General features: G+C 48.6%; 1 pseudogene; it reads left to right on the forward strand.

The window, feature by feature from the left end:
- LOC142575027 (uncharacterized) overlaps nt 1-19,687 on the forward strand; it is a 98,151-nt pseudogene that overhangs the window by 15,906 nt on the left and 62,558 nt on the right.

Below are 19,687 nucleotides of genomic sequence, written 5' to 3' on the forward strand. Positions count from 1 at the left end.
AACACACAGGACCACGCTGTCCTGTGTGTACCTCCCTACTGTCATGGTGTTTTCGCGCTGCCCCTGCAAGATATTTGCTTATGTTTAATTCCATGCGCCATGTTTTGCACCACGCACTGATAGCATCAAGATCAGATTGAAGAGTGGCTGTATCATGGTTAGTAGTTACTTCTCGAAATATTACGCAGCCGTCATCAAACAGATGAACGTGAGTTGTTATACAAGAAGGTAAGTCATTAATATAAATTACAAATAGCAGCGGTCCAAGGACAGAGCTTTGCGGCACACTCGGGGAAACCACATTAGAGGGATGGTTAACGCTAGAAACGAACTGAGAAGTACTTGACAAAAAACACTCAAGCCAACTAAGTAATTGGGGGTCAAGCTTAAGCGTATGCAATTTATACATTAGTAGATTATGACATACTTTATCAAATGCTCTCTAAAAATCTAGAAATATACAATCCGCAAAAGAATGATCTAGAATGGCGTGCAGCTTATGTGTAAACGATATTAGCTGCCTTTCGCATGAATAAGTTTCGCGAAAGCCATGCAGTGGATGCGTGATGCAGTGATTAGATTCGAGAAAGTTAGCATGATTAGAAAATAAGATATGCTCAAAAAATTTGCGTGGGATACTATTGAGCGCAATGGGACGATAGTTAAAAGGAGAGTGCCCACCACCCGTTTTACGAAGTGGAATCACCTTTCCTGTCTTCCATTCCGCAGGGATGGAACCCGTGTCAAGTGAAAGTTGAAAAATTTTGGTTACTATGATGGAGCTACACTCGCTTGTGCTTTTCAAAACCTTCGGGCTGATTGCGTTGCAACCAGGAAAAAAAGAAATTGTCAATGTATTATATGTTCTACGCCACGCGGGTCGGCTGCCATCGGACACATTGAAGCGCAAAAGCGTTGGTGGAACACTTGGCGCTGAGGAAAAGTTGGAAACAAAAGTATCGTCAAGGGTAGATGCGCACTGTTTAGAAGATATACGGCCTCCCGCATTATCCACAAGGCTTATGGCGTCATCGTCTCTTGGATTTATGAAGCGCCAGAACTTTTTATTGTTGGAAGCGAGCATAGATAGGAGAGTGCTTTCCAAGAAGGGCTGTTTTAGGCAACGGAGTACTGATACATATTCATCAGAAGCGAGTTCATAAGCATTCCAATGATAGTCACAAGGATAACGTTTCCCTTATCTGAGGATACCGTTCATTTTGTTTGACAGACGTTTTATCTGGCTGTTGTACTATGGCGAGAGGTACATAGTTCTCAAGTGCGGCTATACCTTCGTTCATAAATCAATCCCAGTTGCTTTGAACGCTACGGCTGTCAAAGTCAATCAAAAAAGAATTCATAAACCTACACAATTCTCTATTGATTCTGTCAAAGTTTGCATGTTTGAAATCACAAATACTTTTGCTTTTGTTTTTGAACTTATGCTGCGATAAATTTATTTCAAACGTTGAGATGGAATGATCGCTCAAACCCGGCCGTAAAGCCATATCGGAAGCAAGATCGGGACGAGTGGCGAGTATTAAATCAAGTGTATTGGCGGAAGAAATTGTCATCCTGGTGGGTTCTTTGACAAGCTATGTAAAGAAAAAAGCATGACACATGTGAAGAAACTCTTTCGCTAGCATCGACGAACAATTCATGATGGGCGGATCGCACACCCATGTGAGATCAGTGAGGCAGTGTGGGATATTGTGACAAAACCATGTTAGTGACCTCGTGTAATTCGTTTACAAAGCAGGAGAAAAATGCGTGTGGGCAATAACAAGCTCCAAAAACAGATTTTTTTAAACTTCAACAAGAGAACAAATTGTGTCAGCTTCACTGCAAACTTGAATCCGCTGACACGGATGTGTGTTCGATATTGCAAAGAGAACACCGCCGCCACTTCTGCGTGGCGCGGTCACAACGAAAAAGAGAGAAGTTTTCCAAGAATAGTTCACTCTCGTTTATTAGTGTGTGCAACCATGTTTCAGTGCGTAGTATTATTTCAGCATTGCAGGGATCAATACCTGAATCCAGAAGGTCATGTTTGTGATGAATGCTCTGTATATTGCAAAAGAAGACATGAAGCGGACAAAAATCGCGCCTACCACCCCTCTCAATTTCTTATTCATTTGTGCGTGGCGTGTTACTGGCATGACGGTTATGTACCAGAAACTTATTGTAACGGATCTGAAAAGGCGGGGCACCAGGTTACTTTTTAGCGTATTGAATTATTTACTACTCCTAATACGAGTGGAAGGCGAGAAATCCTCACTGACGTGATGCCTTTGTCTTAGAGCTTACTACGCCTGAAAAGCACCGTTTCTATTACTTGGTCATTTAAAATTTTACCATTATAGGACGCGTTTTGTTAGGTTCAAAGTGCCCTAAGCGATGAGCACGTTGGACCACGTTATCTAATGGCCTTTCGAGCACGCCAGTAAGCGAGTCAATTACACGTGCCTCAGACTCTGCCCATGCTTCGCGCGAATCAGGGAAGGCTCGAACAGTAGGTTTTGGCGCCGTGATCCATCCTCGAATTCACCAAGCAGAAGATTTAGTGAGTTGTTCTGAGTGGTTAAGGTGCTCATCGAGTCCGTCACCTTGCTTTGTGCGTTACCGAGTGATATAGTTTTGTCTTTGAGGGCGTCCAATCTTTTTCAATGAAAACTATCTTTGTTTAAATAATTTTTTCGCTTGCCTTGATGGCTTTAATGTCGGCAAAAAGTTTAGTTTGGCCTTTTGCCGACTATGTTCCACGCATTTGTAATGTTTCAGTAAGTGAAAGAGGACGGTCATCTGCTCAGCAGGATCATCAGGCAGCTTATCAGGTTTTAACAATGCAGACTGTTTAGTACCAGGTCCCCAGGTTTGTTTTAACATCAGCAGAGGTTAAGAGCAAGACAGTCATTGAAAAGCACTCGCAGACAACATAAGTAAGCACTCGCGGGCACCGGAGCAAAAGAAAAGGGTCGTCGTTTTTTTAGCACATAAAGAACACGGCCAACGCATCTGCGAAACGCAAAGGCTAGACAGATGAGCTATGTTGTCGGCGTTGCCCGCGTGCCCACTGACAGTGGCTGGTTGCCGCCGCCAGTTTATACTGCTTTGAAGAATTCATGACTTGACGATCCAGTTTGATGATTGAAGCCCTGACGCACCAAGGGCGATAAATCCAAGGAAATGCCTTCATCCTTGTTCTGTCCAGATTCTTGTGGCATCCAAGGCTCAAGCAAGCGTTGTGAACTTGCTGGCGAGTCCAGTGGGAGTTGGACGCCGAACAGGGCAAGCATCACGTAAACCTGCGAAAGACAAAGGCGAGGCAGGTCAGCCATGTTGTCGCCGTTGCCCACGTGCCGGCTCTATTGGCACGATCTCATACTGAAGTTGCCCTAAAACTTTCTAGGGTGCAGAATAACGTCACGAAAACTTTACGGAAAGACTTGCATGACGAAATGGATTCCATAGATGTAGAAGAGGTCACGAAGAAAATCGGTGGCTGCGGTCATAACGGTTCTTTTTGGATAATTGCGAGTCGGAGAGTCGCGCATGAGCGATATGATGCGACAGAGTGGATCGAGCGGCAGCATCGCGGGAATAATTCTTTTTTATTCAATTGGTCTCAGTACGAACTCGTTTGGTCTTCTCAATCATCCACTTAAAGTGAAAGGACTGGCGCGCCTCTAGATTCAATATTAGGTCCGTTTCTATTTCTGATTTCGTAAATGATCTACCAAGTATTTCTCCTGTTAAAATCCCTACGTACGCTGATGATTGTGTTTTGTGCCATATGAATAAAGTCCTCATTATCACGTAATCCCCAATGACTCATTTGCATCATTTCAATTATGGTGGGAGGCTTGGCAGATCCAAATAAACTTCCGCAAAACTGTATCTATGTCATTTACCAAACGTTCGTCTCCTTCCCCGTTTACCTATTGGTATAATGGCCAACGTCTAGGAGATGTTTCACGGTATAAATCTCTAGGTCTTCTATTCATTCAGGACTCATTTTGGTCGCGTCACATCGAACTCAGGTGCAACCATGTACTTAGAAGGGTTGGCTACTTGCGGCGCAAATTACGTTCAGCCCCACATAGCACACGACTCCTCTCTTATAAAACACTGCTTCGTATAATACTGGAGTACGGCTTTTGTCGTCTGGAACCCACACAAAATATCTCACATTAAAAAATTGGAATCTGTCCAGAAGAAAGCCGTACGCTTCATTTATCGTCGTAACATGTATTTTTCACCATGTTGCCGTCTTCTTAATCTTCAACTTACCAGTCTCTCTTCTCGTCGTCCAATCAAATCTTTCAAGTTTCTGTGTACTCTAACTCCCCATTATTTTCCCTACTTATCAAATACATCGCACCCGTTAGACCCACAACTACCAGACATCACCACAAGCTCGATATGCCCACTTTTCACAATCATCCTAAGCGGTGTTTAAGAGTAAGCTTTAGCTCGGGTGGTCCTATCTAAATACATGTAAAAGGAGAATTCGTTCTTCCCGGCAACCACTCCACTAAATTTTCCGAGCTTTGTTTCAAAAATACTTAAATTCTAGTGACCGCTTGATTCAATTTTTTTTATTTAGTTTGTCAATATTTGCTTAAACATTTGCAAAATGGAAGCTGTTCAAAAACGAAACTATGAAGTTTGCAACTCTGTAACTCATCAACAAAAATGGTGTCACAATTCAGTGAATTTCATCTAATAGTACGTTTAAAGCGGTCAAAATTGATAGGTTACACATCAATCTAAAGGAATTAGTAATATTATTACGGAAGGATGACAGAAGAAAGGGGAAGAAGAAGATCGGAGACGCTGGCTACTGCGTGTTGTTGGTGGTCAGCCAGCTTAACTACTCTGACTCATCCTGTATATTTATTGTAAACATAGTCTTTCTATACTCGCAACATCCCCGTAACATATTGGTGCGAGGTGCGAGGTACCACGGCTGGAAACGGAGCTCCGCAGTGGACGTCGCATCAGCGTCCCCACCATGAATGAAGGTGAGCACGCGGGATCAACATCGTTGCCGCCTCCAACGTCACCGTCGCCAGCTACCTCGCTGTAACCTTCGGTTGTGGTTGTGGAACCCAAGGATCCTGGAACTTTCTGCGGGACCGATGGCGCCGACGTCAAAGAGTGGGTGGCTATGCACGAACGCGGGTTCGGAATCAACAGATGGGACCCAACGCTAATGCTAGTTAACCTGTTGTTATACCTCTGAGGCACGGCAAAAGTGTCGTACGAAAACCACGAAGAGGAGCTAACCAGCTCGGACCAATGCAAACAGAAGTTGACAGAGTTGTTTGACAAACCAGCCGGCCGTAAAATTGCGCAAAGCAGGAACTAGCCTCCCGTGCCCATCCCCCACGCCGTGCTATGTCTCGTACATCCAGGACGTGCTGGCTCTTTGTCGTAAAACCGATCACGACATGACAGAAGCTGATAAAGTCGGGCACGGGCTTAAGGGCATTGCTCACGACGTCTTTAATCTACTCATGTGCGAAAGCTGCATTACGGATGATACTATCATTAAAGAGTGCCGACAATTCGAACAGGCCAAAAGCCGACGCATCTTGCACCCATTCGCCAGACTTCCCAATACTGCGGCAACGTCGACGTGTGATGATCAACCCGTACAGCAGCATGCATCGCCATCAGAGGACGTGGTGCGAATCATTCGACGTGAACTGGATGCGATGGCGCCTGCACCTTTCTATTCGCTTAGCCCAAATGCTGCCACTTTTTTCCGTTCCTCTCGCACAAGCCATCGTTCACCAGGAACTTGAAAACATTGGATTACATTCTGCAAGTGCTGTCGCCAACCCCAGAGCCAACGAACGCCCTTCTTCTATTTTCGCTCCACCCCGACGCTTCTCTCGTCGTTATCGCAACCCGACTGGGTGGACAACTGTGGACTACCAGCCGATCTGTTTCACTTGTTGCCGCATCGGTCATGTCGCCCGATACTGTCGCAACTCATAGCCCTCAACTCCTCGCACGTCGACCAACCTGAGCTGTTTTTACACAAACGTCCAGAATGTTTCGACCGCCACCGAGTCTAGCAGCGCCGATAACTCTGCTAGAAACACATGCTACAGCCGCTCACCATCGCCGTGCGGACACCAATCTCGTTCACCACACATACGTCGTCCATCTTCCCGTTCGCCGGAGCCACGTTCCATTTCGTCCCCAGTGGAGTTTGGCCGCAGCCTTTCCGAAAACTAAGAAATACAGCCTCCGGAAGTGGTGCTCCATTGCCTACTACCACAACAAATCCTCTGCCTGTGTCCAGAAGGAGAAGTGTAATAGACGTTAAAATAGACGGCGTACCTGTTCAAGCACTCGTCGACACTGGAGCCTACGTTTTGTGATAAGTGCTAGCCTACGTAAATGTTTCAAGAAGGTCCTCAACCCAGCAGCAGCCCGAGTTCTTCGCGTGGGCGATGGTGGCGTGCTGGTTGTTCTGGGAATGTATACTGAGCATATAATTATAGCCGGCGGCTCTACTTCTGCTGTCTTTGCTGTGATCGACAACTGCCCTCACGACGTTACCCTTGCATTGGACTTTTTATCCACTCATTGGGCTCTCATCGACTGCGCGACCGGCGTTCTTCAGTTAGAACTGCCCCAACTCACCGATGCTCTGAGCACCGCCCCACTGCACTTGTGCTCGCTTCACGATGGGCGTCTGTCACCCGAGAGAGTTACGTCACTTTGACCGCCCAGCCACATGTTCCTGACCGTGAATATGTGCTTCGCCCAATCATCGACGTGCTTTTGAACCGGAACATTGTTGTTGCGCATACGTAGGTCACGGTTACTAATAACGACGTAGTTCTACCTCTTTTGAGTTTCAGCCACTACCTTCAAGGTTTTTCACCTCTTCTGAATTTCAGCCACTACCTTCAAGATTTTCCGGCCGGCATGCTCTTGGCCAGCGTTTTTTGTGGTTCCGAATTTGACATTGCGAGTCTCAATGCCGGGAGTGGCTTATTAGCGCCAATTGCAGCTCACAGCTCTAGTAGTTTCTTAAGGGATGACTTCTCGAAAATGATTGCACCTGACCTCACCTCTGCACAGGCCACGGACATACGTTTCCTGCTTGAATCCTGCAGTGACATCCTTGATTTTGACGACAGGCCTTTAGGCCAAACATCAGTTGTTCACCACCGTATAAACACTGGAGACACGAATCCTATTCGTCGGCGTCCCTATCGGGCATCGCATGCCAAACCTCGAGTAATCCAATCAGAAGTAGACCAACTGCTCCGCAATGAGGTCATCGGGCCATCAGCCAGGCCTTGGGCTTCGCCTGTCGTCCTTGTGGAAAAGAAAGATGGTACCTGGAGTTTTTGCGTCGATTATCGCCGCTTAAACAAGATCATGCGAAAACACGTCTACCCACTACCCCGCATCGATAACGCCTTGGACTTTCATGGAGCTAAATACTTCCCGTCCATCAATCTTCGATCCGGGTACTGGCAGATTTCAGCTGATGAAATGGACCACGAGGTGGCCTTCATCACGCCGCATGGCTTATATTAGTTAAAAGTGATCCCATTTGGCCTATGCAATGTTCCTTCGACATTTGAACATATGATGGACTCTCTTTTGCGAGGCTAGAAATGCACCACCTGTCTCTGTTACCTTGACGACGTTATTGTTTTTTCTTCCACGTTCGGCAGCCACCTTACTCGACTCGTTGCCATTCTTGCGGTCTTCCGAAAAGCCGGCCTTCAACTGAACTCCACGAAGTGTCAATTCGGGCGCCGTCAGATTGACGCATCCGGTGTCGCACCAGTTGCGGAAAAAGTTCGCGCCCTACGCAGTTTCCCTGTGCAAAGTTCTGCTTCTGACTTGGACTGCTTCGTCGGCTGGTGTTCTTACTTTCACCGTCTCGTCAAAAAATTCGCCTACGTTGCTCGGCCTTTGACAGATGTTCTAAAGAAGAACACCCCATTTTCATTGGGCCCGGAGCATGCTCACGCATTCGCCGCTCTCATCACGTTTCTGACCACCCCTCCCATACTTGCCCACTTTGATCCATCTGCACCAACCGAAGTCCACACAGACGCAAGCGGCCACAGCATCGACGCTTTTCTCGTCTAACAGCAGAATGGTACCGAGTGCGCGATAGCTTATGCCAGCTGCCTGCTGTCATCTGCCGACAGAAATTACTCCTCAGCGAGCGGGAGTGCTTCGCTTTAATTTGGGCTGTCGCCAAGTTCCGGCCATATTTGTACGGCCGCACGTTCTTGGTCGTCACAGCTCACCACGCCCTCTGCTGGCTGTCTTCCTTTCGGGACACCAAAGGACGGCTCGGTCGTTGGGCTTTGCAGCGCCAGGATTTTTTATTTGTTGTGAGCTATAAGTCTGGACGTCTGCACAAGGACGCTGACTGCCTCTCGCCTCACCCTGTCGATCCCCCTGATCCTTTGCGCATGATCTGGTGACCTGCGTGATGGCTTTGGCTGACATGACCGACATGCGCGCTGAACAACAACGCGACGCATCCTTGCAGTCCATCATCGCCGGAGTGCAATCTGGCAGCACCGGCAGCACGGTTCGCATGTTCGTGCTGCACGACGGCACCCTCTACTGCCACAATATCCACCCTAACGGCCCCAAGTTGCTCCTTGTCCTTCCTGTCATCTGCGATGCGTCGTTCTCGAACAACTTCCCGATGCAGCGACGGTGGGACACCTTGGGGTTTTTTGTACATATGACCGCGTACAACCCAGTTCTCCTGGCCGGGTCTCTACCGCTCTGTGCGTCGTTATGTCGTAATGTGCGAATATTATCAGCGCCGGAAGAAACCTCCCCTGGCACCTGTCGAACGACTCCATCCAATTGAAGTTCCCTCGGAACTGTTCTTTGACTTTCACGTAGGCCTTGACCTGGTTGGTCCTTTTTCGACGACGACTAGAGAGAATAAGTGGATCGCCGTCGCTAGTGATTACACGACACGCTGCGCGATAACAAAGGCGTTGTGGACTAGTTGCGCAACAGAAGTCACCGAGTTTCTGCCCTACGACGTCATTCACCACCACGGTGCACCTCGTCAGTTACTCAAAAACCACGACCGCCGGTTCTTATGTCGAGTTTCGACGACCTGCTCCGCTCTTGTGCCACTGAGCACAAGCTGTCCACTACCTACAACTCACAAGCGGCCGGTCTTACGGAAAGTCTCAATCGAACAATCACAGGGATGCTGTCGATGTACGTCTCCAACGATCATCGCGAATAGGACGCCACGCTAGCTTACGTGACCATCGCGCATAACTCGGGCCGACATGACAGCGCAGGATATTCACCCTTCTATCTCTTGTATGGTCGCGACCCCACATTGCCGTTTTACACCATCCTGCCTTCTGTTCCGTGTGTTGCAACTGAGTACGCTCGTGAAGTCGTCGATCGCGCTCACATGGCGCGTCAAGTCGCCCGATCTCGTTTATTAGCCTCGCAACATATGTGAAACGAGTATTACGACCGCTGCCATCGCCATGTTTAGTTCGCGCTAGGTGCTTGGGTGCTCCTCTGGTCGCCATATAGTCGCGTTGGCCTCTCCCAGAAGCATCTCTCTCGCTACACAGGGCCTTATGAAGTCGTACGCCAAGTTAACGACGTAAATTACGAAATTTCGCTGCTACATTTTGATGCATCCTGAAGTCAGACGCCTGTTGACGTCGTGCACGTTTCGCGGCTCAAGCCATACTTCGCTCGCAGTTCTTCGCCTACCATGCGCCGAGACGGCGCTTCGCCACCCGGGGGCCCTGATATGGAAGGATGAACAAAGGGAGAGGAAGAAGTTCGGAGACGCAGGCGGCTGCTTTTGTTGGTGGTCAGCCATCTTAACTACTCTGACTCATCCTGTATATATATTGTAAATACAGTCTTTCTATACTTGCGACATCCCCGTCACAAGTAGGAAATACAGCTTTTGCAGTTTTTGTTTCTTGTAAACAAAGGAGCAACTTCTCATAAGGTATAAAATGACGTGTCGGATTTGTCTGTATTCAATGATCTAATGGATTCTGTTTGCAGCACGGCGATATCTGTTCTTGATGCAGAGCTCTGAATTTGTAAACTTCTTCCTTTTATTTTTTTCAGACTATCAAATTTTTGAAAAGCTTTTTAACAATCTTCAGGCCCTGAATGGAAATTCCGCTTGCAACAGTAACTGGAATATAACTTTCTCTATAAAATATAACAAACTTTTTTTTCATTGAAATCGGTCCAATGGTTATCTTAGAAAAGCGTTTTTGCGTTTTACATGTATATGAGTAAGCCGCGTCGGAGATGTGCGCCAGCTATAGCTTGCGCTCAAATACTGTCTTTTTTTTTTGTCCGTTCTATAGAATTCTTGAATGCTCTGCCTGGTTATGCAAGATTTTTACCACTAGATAAATTTCTATTGTTTATTACTAATCATTGATATTCAGTGCTTTTGTATGCGTTTCCATGTATTGTATTTCTGCAGTCCTGCGATTGCCCTTCGGGGCGGCAGTATGTTGAAATGAATAAAGTAAAAAAAAGTATGTGCTATGATGCGTACCTGCAGCTGATGACAAAAACGAGAGCAAGGTAAAAGCGGTAGCCAACGTTTTGACCAAGGGACTTGTGTTTTTCAAGGCTTGAAAAAAGACCTTAAAAAGACAAGTCCACTTGTGGAAACGTCGGCTCCCGCTTTCACCTTCTTCTGGTTCTGCTCGTCGTCTTGCATTTCCGTCTTCCCCTTTCTCCGTGTTTTCCCTGGATAACAGAAGGTAGTAGCGTTCTGAAAGGCCATGCTGGGTGGTGGCGAAGTAGTAGGTAAAAATATTGAAAAACCGGTGGTGTCGTGACGGGAGACGTCGTACGCGAATATTGTGCATGACAATGTGCCGCCCAGTCAAGAAGACGGTCATAATTGTACATCGTCAGTATATCGGTAAATTCCTGGTTGAGCCTCTCGGTGAGCACCTTGATTTGCGGCTAGGAATTGGTGGACTCGTTCTGTGAGCAGTTGTGTGTAGGCACCACGATGGAGAAAACGTCATCAAGTAGAAAATTGGCCCACTCAGTGGCGCGATGAGTCGGGAAAGTGGTGTACTCAGTCGCAACCGCGACCCAATTATTGCCTTAGATAGACGTAGGCAATGGACCGAAGGGGTCACGATCGATGCGGTGGAATCGGCCCAACGGTATGTCAATAGGCTGCACAAGGCCTGCAGGCAGCAGGCAACACCGACGACTGTTTACGTCGTGCTATAGATCACGCGCAGCAACGTAGCATGGAGTGGCACTCGATTACTCGACGCGGTTGAACAAGGTGAACAAGATGACGGGGAGGTTTCGTATTGCTCAGAGCCGTTTAGTCTGTTTCTCTAAGTTCTCATCCTCTATGAGCGTTTTCCCACAAAATACTCCAGACCCACCCACACACACACACACACACACACACACACACATATATATATATATATATTATGGCAAGGAAGTCAGACACGGCTGCGGACGGCACGATGGACGCGGACAAGAAGAAGCAACAGCGAAGGCTTAGCCAGTCACACCAGTAGCAGCGTCTAGCCCGAGCCCCACTTCACTAGCATTGCCGATCCGGCTGCGGAGATCTGCATGGCGCACTTCTTCTTCCTTGCAACTTCCCCCCTCGCTGAAGACGGAGCCGCACAGGAGGCCTAAGGCGTCGTGAGGGCGAAGGGCTCGTGATACGGCTGGAGCCGATCTACGTGCACAGTTTCGCGGCCTCGGCGACGCAGGTCCGTAGGGGGCGTCAGAGGTTCGATGACGTAGTTCACCGCAGAAGTTTGCTGTATAACCCGGTAGGGCCCATGGTATCAGGATACAAATTTGGAGGAGACGCCTGGTGTCGAAGTAGGAGGAACCCACAACCAAACGAGCGCGTCAGGCGAAAACTGGTGGTGGGGTCGCCCGTCGTCATGACGAAATTGCTGTAGGGCTTGTTCTTGCGTTGTAAGGGAGCGAGCTAGTTGCCGGCAATCATCTGCATACTGGGCGGCTTCGGAAATAGGTGTACCTTCTGATAAGTCCGGACGGTAAGGAAGAATAGTGTCAATAGGAAAGGATGGTTCACGACCATATAGAAGAAAGAAGAGAGAAAAGCCCGTCGTTGACTGGGGTGCCGTATTGTAGGCCCACGTGACATAACGAAGGATGAGGTCCCAGTTGGTGTGGGTGTAGGCGACATATATCGAAAGCATGTCGCCAAGAGGTCGGTTAAAGCGTTCTGTCAATTCGTTTGTCTGCGGTTGATATGCGGTGGTACAGCGATGAATAATGCGGCATTCAGCGAGTAGTTCTTGAATGACATCGGCGAGAAAGACGCGGCCACGGTCGCTCAGGAGTTCGCGGGGAGCGCCGTGACGTAGAACGAAGCGTTGACGGAGGAAGGAGGCAGCGTCACGAGCCGTCGCGGCTGGCAGAGCGGCCGTTTCTGCTTACCTCGTGAGATGGTCTACAGCTACAATGACCCAGCAATTGTCAGCAGCTGTGTATGGCAGAGGCCAGTAGAGGTCTATCATAACCTGATCAAAGGGTCGCGAAGGGCACGGCAAAGGTTGCATTGGTCCAGAAGGGCGGCAATGATCAGGCATCCGGCGTTGACATTCTGTGCAAGAGCGAATGTACTTTTGCACAAATCTGTACATACGACGCCTATAAAACCTATGACGTAGTCTGGTGTAGGTCTTGAAGAGACGAGTGTGCGCGCACTGAGGGTCGGCGTGGAAAGCGGCGCATACATCAATGCGGAGCTGCCGAGGTATTACAAGCAGCCATTTGCGGCCGTCGGAACTGTAGTTACGGCTATAGACAATTCCGTCGCGGATGGCGAAGTGCGAAGCTTCTCGGTGCGAAGTAACGCTCGGGATGGTGGGCGTGTAGGTGAATTAGAGATGTAATCTATCAAAGGTGAAATCCAGGAGTCCTTGCGCTGCTCCAAAGCCATGTCGACAGAAGCGAATGGGAGAAGTGGGTCGTCTAGGACGGACACACTGACAATGTCGGCGTGGTCAGGCGAGCGCGAAAGAGCATCGACATCGGCGTGCTTCTTGCCTGAGCGGTAGACAACCCGGATAACGTACTCTTGGAGCCTCAGTGCCCACCAGGCTAGGCGGCCGCAGGGATCCTTGAGAGACGACAACCAGCAAAGCGCGTGGTGATTGGTAACGACATCGAAGGACCGACCGTACAGGTATGGGCGAAATTTTGTGATGGCCCAGATGATCACAGGACATTCTTTTTCCCTGACGGAATAGTTCGGTTCAGATTTCGTCATAGTGCGGCTCGCGTAAGCAACAACATATTCTTGGCAGCCGGGCTTTCGCTGGCCGAGCACAGCGCCAAGACCAACACCGCTAGCATCCGTATGGATTGCCGTGGGAGCAGTTGGATCGAAATGGCGCAGTATCGATGGTGTTGTGAGCAGGCGGCTTAGCGCCGCGAAGGCATCATCGCAAGTCGGGGATCACGCGGAACGATTGTGGTCTCCCCGAAAAAGCTCTGTCGGAGGTGCCATAATCGAAGCGAAATTTCAAATAAACCGGCGGAAGTACGAGCAGAGGCCAATGAAACGGCGCAAGTCTTTTAGAGAGGTTGGCCTCGGGAATTATTTAACAGCACGGAGCATAGCGGCATCAGAGAGAACGCCGTCCTTAGACACGACATGTCCGAGAATTGTCAGCTTGCGAGCCCCAAAGGGACATTTTTTTCAGTGTTAGTTGGAGGCCAGCGTCACTGAGACAGCGCAATACCTGCTCCAAGCGATGAAGGTGAGCAGGAAAATCTTGTGCGAACACTACTACATCATCCAAATAACACAAGCACGCGTTCCATTTGAGGCCCTGAAGAATAGGGTCCATTATCCGCTCAAAATTCGCGGGCGCGCTGCAAAGTCCGAATGGCATCACATGAAATTTGTATAAGCCATTTGGTCTGATGAAAGCAGCTTTAGTCTTATCTTCTGCAGCCATAAGCACCTGCCAATAACCAGAGCGTAGATCGAGGGAGGAAAAGAACTCTGCACCTTGTAAGCTGTCGAGAGCATCGTCGATCCGCGGCAATGGATAAACATCCTTTCGGGTTATTTTGTTTTAGCGACGGTAATCCACGCAAAAGCGGATCGAGCCATCCTTCTTTTTAACTAAAACAACTGGCGATGCCCATGGGCAGTCGGACGGTTTAATGACACCACGCTTTAGCATGTCACCTACTTGCTCATCAATGACGCGTTGTTCTGTCGAAGAGACGCGGTAGGGTCGCTGCCGTAGCGGTGAAGGAGAACCGGTGTCAAAACGGTGACATACAGTCGTCGTTCGGCCCACATAAATGCTACGGCTGTCAAAAGCAGGGCCAAATTTCTCGAGGAAGCGGAGAAGGTCATGGCGTTGCGTGGGGCTTAAGGCGTTGTCGATGACGTGGCTGAAAACTCCTTCAGGCGATGTGGCAGGTACGGGACTACAGTAGAGGGTGTTGACCTCTGATGATCCAACAGGAAGTTCCGACGTGGTAATAGTGTGGTAAGGCTCCACAGTGCCGCGAGATTCACCGCGAAGCAACGCAATCGGGTATGGGAAGTGGCTGTGTATAGGAAGGTGAGTAGCACCAGCTTGAAAGCTAAGCAGCGCAGTTGGGAGTTGTGAGAGGTGGCGGTGAACGAAAGCAGTACAAGGCGTGAGGATTACGGTAGAGTCAGAGGCAAAGGAACAGGATACAGGTGCCAGAACGAATGCGTGCGGAGGTATATGGATGTCGTCAGTGAGGGACAACTTGGTGCAGGAAAGCGAAACGTCATCAGATATGGCATTGACAAGCGAAGAGAAGGCGACTTCTGCACGGGAGCAATCAGTAACAGCTTGGTGACGGGAGAAAAAGTCCCAACCTAAAATAATATCGTGGGAACAGTGGGGCACAACGACGAACTCGACTGTGTAGAGCACTCCTTGAATTTCAAGTCTGGCGGTGCACGCAGCCACCGGCTGGACGTGCTGTGCTGTGGCTGTGCGGAGTAAAGGACCGAAGAAAGGCGTCGTGGCTTCTCGTATTGAGCGGCAAAGTTTTTCGGCAATTACAGATGTGGCGGCACCTGTGTCAATAAGGGCAAGCACAGAGACACCTTCAACAGCGACATCAATAACGTTAGGCGGCGAAAGAAGAGGGCTTAAGCGTTGCGGCGATGACGCAGTTCTTGCCTCAGGAACTGCGCCATTTAGTTGTCCGTGTCAGCAGGAGAGGGACGTCAACGCATCGGGGAGGGCGAGCAACGACGAGAAGGAGAACGGCGGTCAGAAACTTGGCGAAAGCTTGGGCGGGAAGGGGTAAATCGCGATCAGGAGCGTAAGGCAACGGATTGTCGTACGCGGCTGTGCGTGGGTCGTCACGTGGATGAAGTGGACGGCGGCGGCACAGGCGTGCAATGCGACCGGGAATACCGCACGAATAGCAGATGGGCCGATTGTCCGGCGTGCGCCAGGGATTAATTACTCGATGGGCTGAAGATCGTGGCGGCGCGGGGGTAAAAACAGGGCTGGGCATCGGATGCGGAGCCCGGAAGGTCGGTGGTCGTGGTCGTGCGACGGCGTCGGCGTGAGTCAATGGGGCGGTGAGTTGAGGCGCCCGTTCCAGAGGAAGGACCTCGGACACTTGCTCTTCTATAACATGTCGTAGGGTCGGACTAAGGGACGAACTTGACTCCGGCTGGTTGGAGATGAGGGAGAGCTGGCGAACTACTTCTTCCTGGACGAAAGCATTGATCTGCGAGAGGAGGGTGGAATCTTCAATAAGGAAGGTCAAGCCGGACAACGATTCCTGATGGGGAACAGGACGGCGAGTGAGGATGCTTTGACTGCGGAGCTCGTCATAGCTTTGGCACAGTTCAATAACTAGTGCGACAGTAGAGGGCCGCTTTGAAATGAGCATCTGAAATGCGTCCTCGTCGATACCCTTCATTATATGCTTGATATTGTGGCCCTCAGTCATGGATGCCTCGACGCGTTTACAGAGATCGATGACATCTTCGATGTAGCTGGTAAAGGTCTCGCCATGCTGCTGAGAGCGCGACTGCAGACGCTGCTCGGCACGAAGCTTTTGAACAGCAGGGCGGCCGATGACCTCGCTGAACTTTGTCTTGAACATCGTCCAGCTTGGGACTTCGCTTTCGTGGTTCCGAAACCACAAGTGGGCAATTCCGGTGAGGTAAAAAGGAACGGTGGCCAATTTCGTGATGTCATCCCGTTTGTTGTTCAGACTGACGAATTCGTATGATGGTAGCCAGTCATCAACGTCGTGGTCGTCAGTGCCGCTGTAGATGGGATGCTCCCGCTAACGGAGTGTGCCGAGGCTTACGGAGGACTGGGGAGCAGGTGGTGGTAAGCTCGTGGCGCTTGCGGTGGTCATGATGGCAGGGAGAGTCCGGCTGCGCAATTCCAGGATGACAGGAGACCCAGCACACCTCCACCAATTATGGCAAAGAAGCCCGACACAGCTGTGGACGGCACGATGGACACGGACAAGAAGACGCAACAGCGTTGTCTTAGCCAGTCACACCAGGAACAGCGTCTAGCCCGAGCCCCACTTCAGTAGCATTGGCCATGCGGCTGCGGAGCCCTGCACGGCGCACGTCTTCTTGCTTACAATATATATATATATATATATATATATATATATATATATATATATATATATATATATATATATTTATATAAACATATAAACGAGAGGAAAGTGGGTTAACCTAGGGGCCCGATTTTTATCAGTCATAGCATAAGAAGCCAACGAATACAGACATTAAGGACAACATAGGGTACTTATGGTTCGTAAATGAAATAAAGACATAATAAATAAATGGAAATAAATGTGAATGAAAAAACAACTTGCCCCAGGAGGGGCACGATCCCACAAGCTTCGCAATTCGCGCATGCTGCTCAGCCAATTGACCTACCGTGTCTCCGTTTCGCCATCCACTTTCTTGGGTATTTATGTTTCCTAGTAGAACCCTGGGAGTGTTAGCCAGCGCCACCACTCGTAGAGCCCTTTGCGGGGGATGCGGAACGTCCTTTCTGCCGGTTGACTGGTTGCTTTCACCCTAAAAGATCGTACTGAGATACCAACATACACTGCACCAAGGACTATATATATATATATATATATATATATATATATATATATATATATATGTATGTTTATTAAGTGTTCAATAAAACAATATATATGTGCACTACACGCACACATATACGTGCGCGGGATTTTCACTTCTATATTTATTGTAATTGCTGCTAAATAATGCTCAATACTATTCTGTATTATTTGACAATAACTAAATAGCATTTAGTCAATAACTTTATATTGTTAGAGGCTCAAAATACTATTGTTTAGCTTTATTTGGGTAAGTTCCATATTGGTTGAGACAATACTGAAAGAGTACTGAGCCAACAATTCCTCATCGTCTGCTAAAAACATTTGTATAGTCATTTGTCTGTGGGTGTTTGCGTGTTTTTGCTGATGGTACGTACCGCGTTCCCACAGCACGGCTCCACCCAATTAGTAGCACTGTTCAAGGCTTGATGTGCCAATGTTTATAAAAAAAAGTACGTATAGTATAAACGCGTTCTTGAGCGACCGAAGCCATTTTTGAAAACAAACCGCGAAATCGCTCTTGCAGTTGTTCTTGGCGCAATTTCGACGAAAAATTGCAGTAGTCGCTGCTTCTGCGTAACGTGCTATGAAGCGGTTGGTCGCAGCCGCTGAGGTAGGGAGGGGTCTACAGTTAGAAACGCTATTTCCGCAGCACTCGTCCGAAATGGCGCTTCCGGTGCGTTGAATACAAGATTTGTTTATTTATTTATTTATTCCAGGTTTAAAGAGTGTTTTTCTCCCACGTAGTGCGACTGGGCCATGCGTGGATCTCTCCCGCATGACGCCGTATTTACGCGATGGCGTTAAAGGCCCCGTGTTGCAGAAAACATGGCGTCCGGCGTCCCGCGTCCGGCCTCCGCTGACGGAAGTCGCTTCGGCAAAAGCAATTCCGAACCAAATTCCGAAAGATGCATGGCCAATCTCTCTTCTACCGCCGATGTTGCTCATACCTTGTCTTTCATTCTTTACAACATATTCCTGGGATATTTGAGGGCACCAGTCCAAAAACAAACGTAATGAATAGAAACACCGACAGCGCATATCTTTTATGTTAGCTATTCGCATACAAAAATATTAAAATTATGAAACAATAACAGGAGATCGAGCGATGTAGGATGTCCCATATCTGCCCGAAAGCTCGCCTTCATGCATAGCTTTTGCCTCCAGTGTTTCGCGGGAAACGTTATGGGGCGCTATAACGTAAAACTATTCCAAACTTTTCTATTCCAATTCTGCTATCAGCCCTCCACGATTGGTCGAAAACGTTTTTCGACCACCCCCACTTCACCTGTCTGTCACGCGACCTCACGAAAACCGCAATAGCTCCCCATCTGATATGATTTGTACACACTGATTATGCACGATTTCACAGAAAAAAGAAAAACAGTTATTTTTGATTCGACCCCTTTTCGCCATTAGCCCTCGACTATTGGTAAAACGTTTTCGGGCTCCACCCACTTCACCTGCCTGTCACGCGACGTCACAAAACCGCACAAACACACCGCGTCAGAGTGACGTGTACGCGATAAAGATGCATTAATATGCCGAACAAAACTGAATTTTGTTCGGAATAGCCGCAGGCTGCCCCGTTCCGAAAGGAATAAAAGATCGCTACCGCCGATCGCGGAGACGCTGGCTACTCGCACGTGCCGGAGAGCATGCGTGTATTTGCGTATAATAAAACTTTTTGCGTGGCCGTGTAACGTTTTCGAGCACTTTCGGCACGTTTACCGCCTCATTCTGCCAACTCTTCTTTGCTGAGGGTCAGTTTTAGCGTCATTCTTATAACCTTCCGTTGCATGCCGCCACGATTTTCGACCCGCCACCACAAGCTAAGTAAGGGAAAGCCGACCAATCGCAGACACCGGCACCACCCTATTTATCCAGTTATCGATTTTCAGTGCACAGGCTCTGCCCCAGCGGATCCCTCTCCACTTGAGCGTTCCCTTCGCCTCTTGTAAGCCAATTAGATACGACAAGCCGCTCAATGTAGGCAATGTTATTCGTTTTTCAAGCAAACAAAAGTGACCTCCTATGAACGAGGATAGTGTTTGATTGGTCTGTACAGATAACCCTGTGGGTGACCGCCCGGTGCTTGCGTCGGTGGTTACGGAAATTTGACGTCAGGAGTTTGGAATAGAAACATATTGGAATAGTTTTACGTTATAGGGCCCATGGTTACATAAGCTGCAGTTGCCGGGAAGCATGAAAATCAGTCAGATGTCTTCGAATGCTCTGCCATTCAACTCTTAAAGGCAAAGCTTAAGCGTCCTCCAAATTTTATATCTGTGCCTTTAGCTGGGTATCCCCAATCCGCTTCTTCTATGAGCGGGGACAGAACGCAACGGGGCTTTGCTTGTTAAGCGCTGACAATGAGACACCGAAAACCGGCGTGATTCTGAGAACACTTCGCATTGAAAGATTACCACGACCGCACAGTGGCGTGGGCACGGTACATGAAGCAGCTAACAGAATATATTAACTAGCTCTGTGGCTAGCAGACGTGCGGGAC

Source organism: Dermacentor variabilis, chromosome 3, assembly GCF_050947875.1.
Source record: "Dermacentor variabilis isolate Ectoservices chromosome 3, ASM5094787v1, whole genome shotgun sequence".
NCBI classification, from domain to species: Eukaryota; Metazoa; Arthropoda; class Arachnida; order Ixodida; family Ixodidae; genus Dermacentor; species Dermacentor variabilis.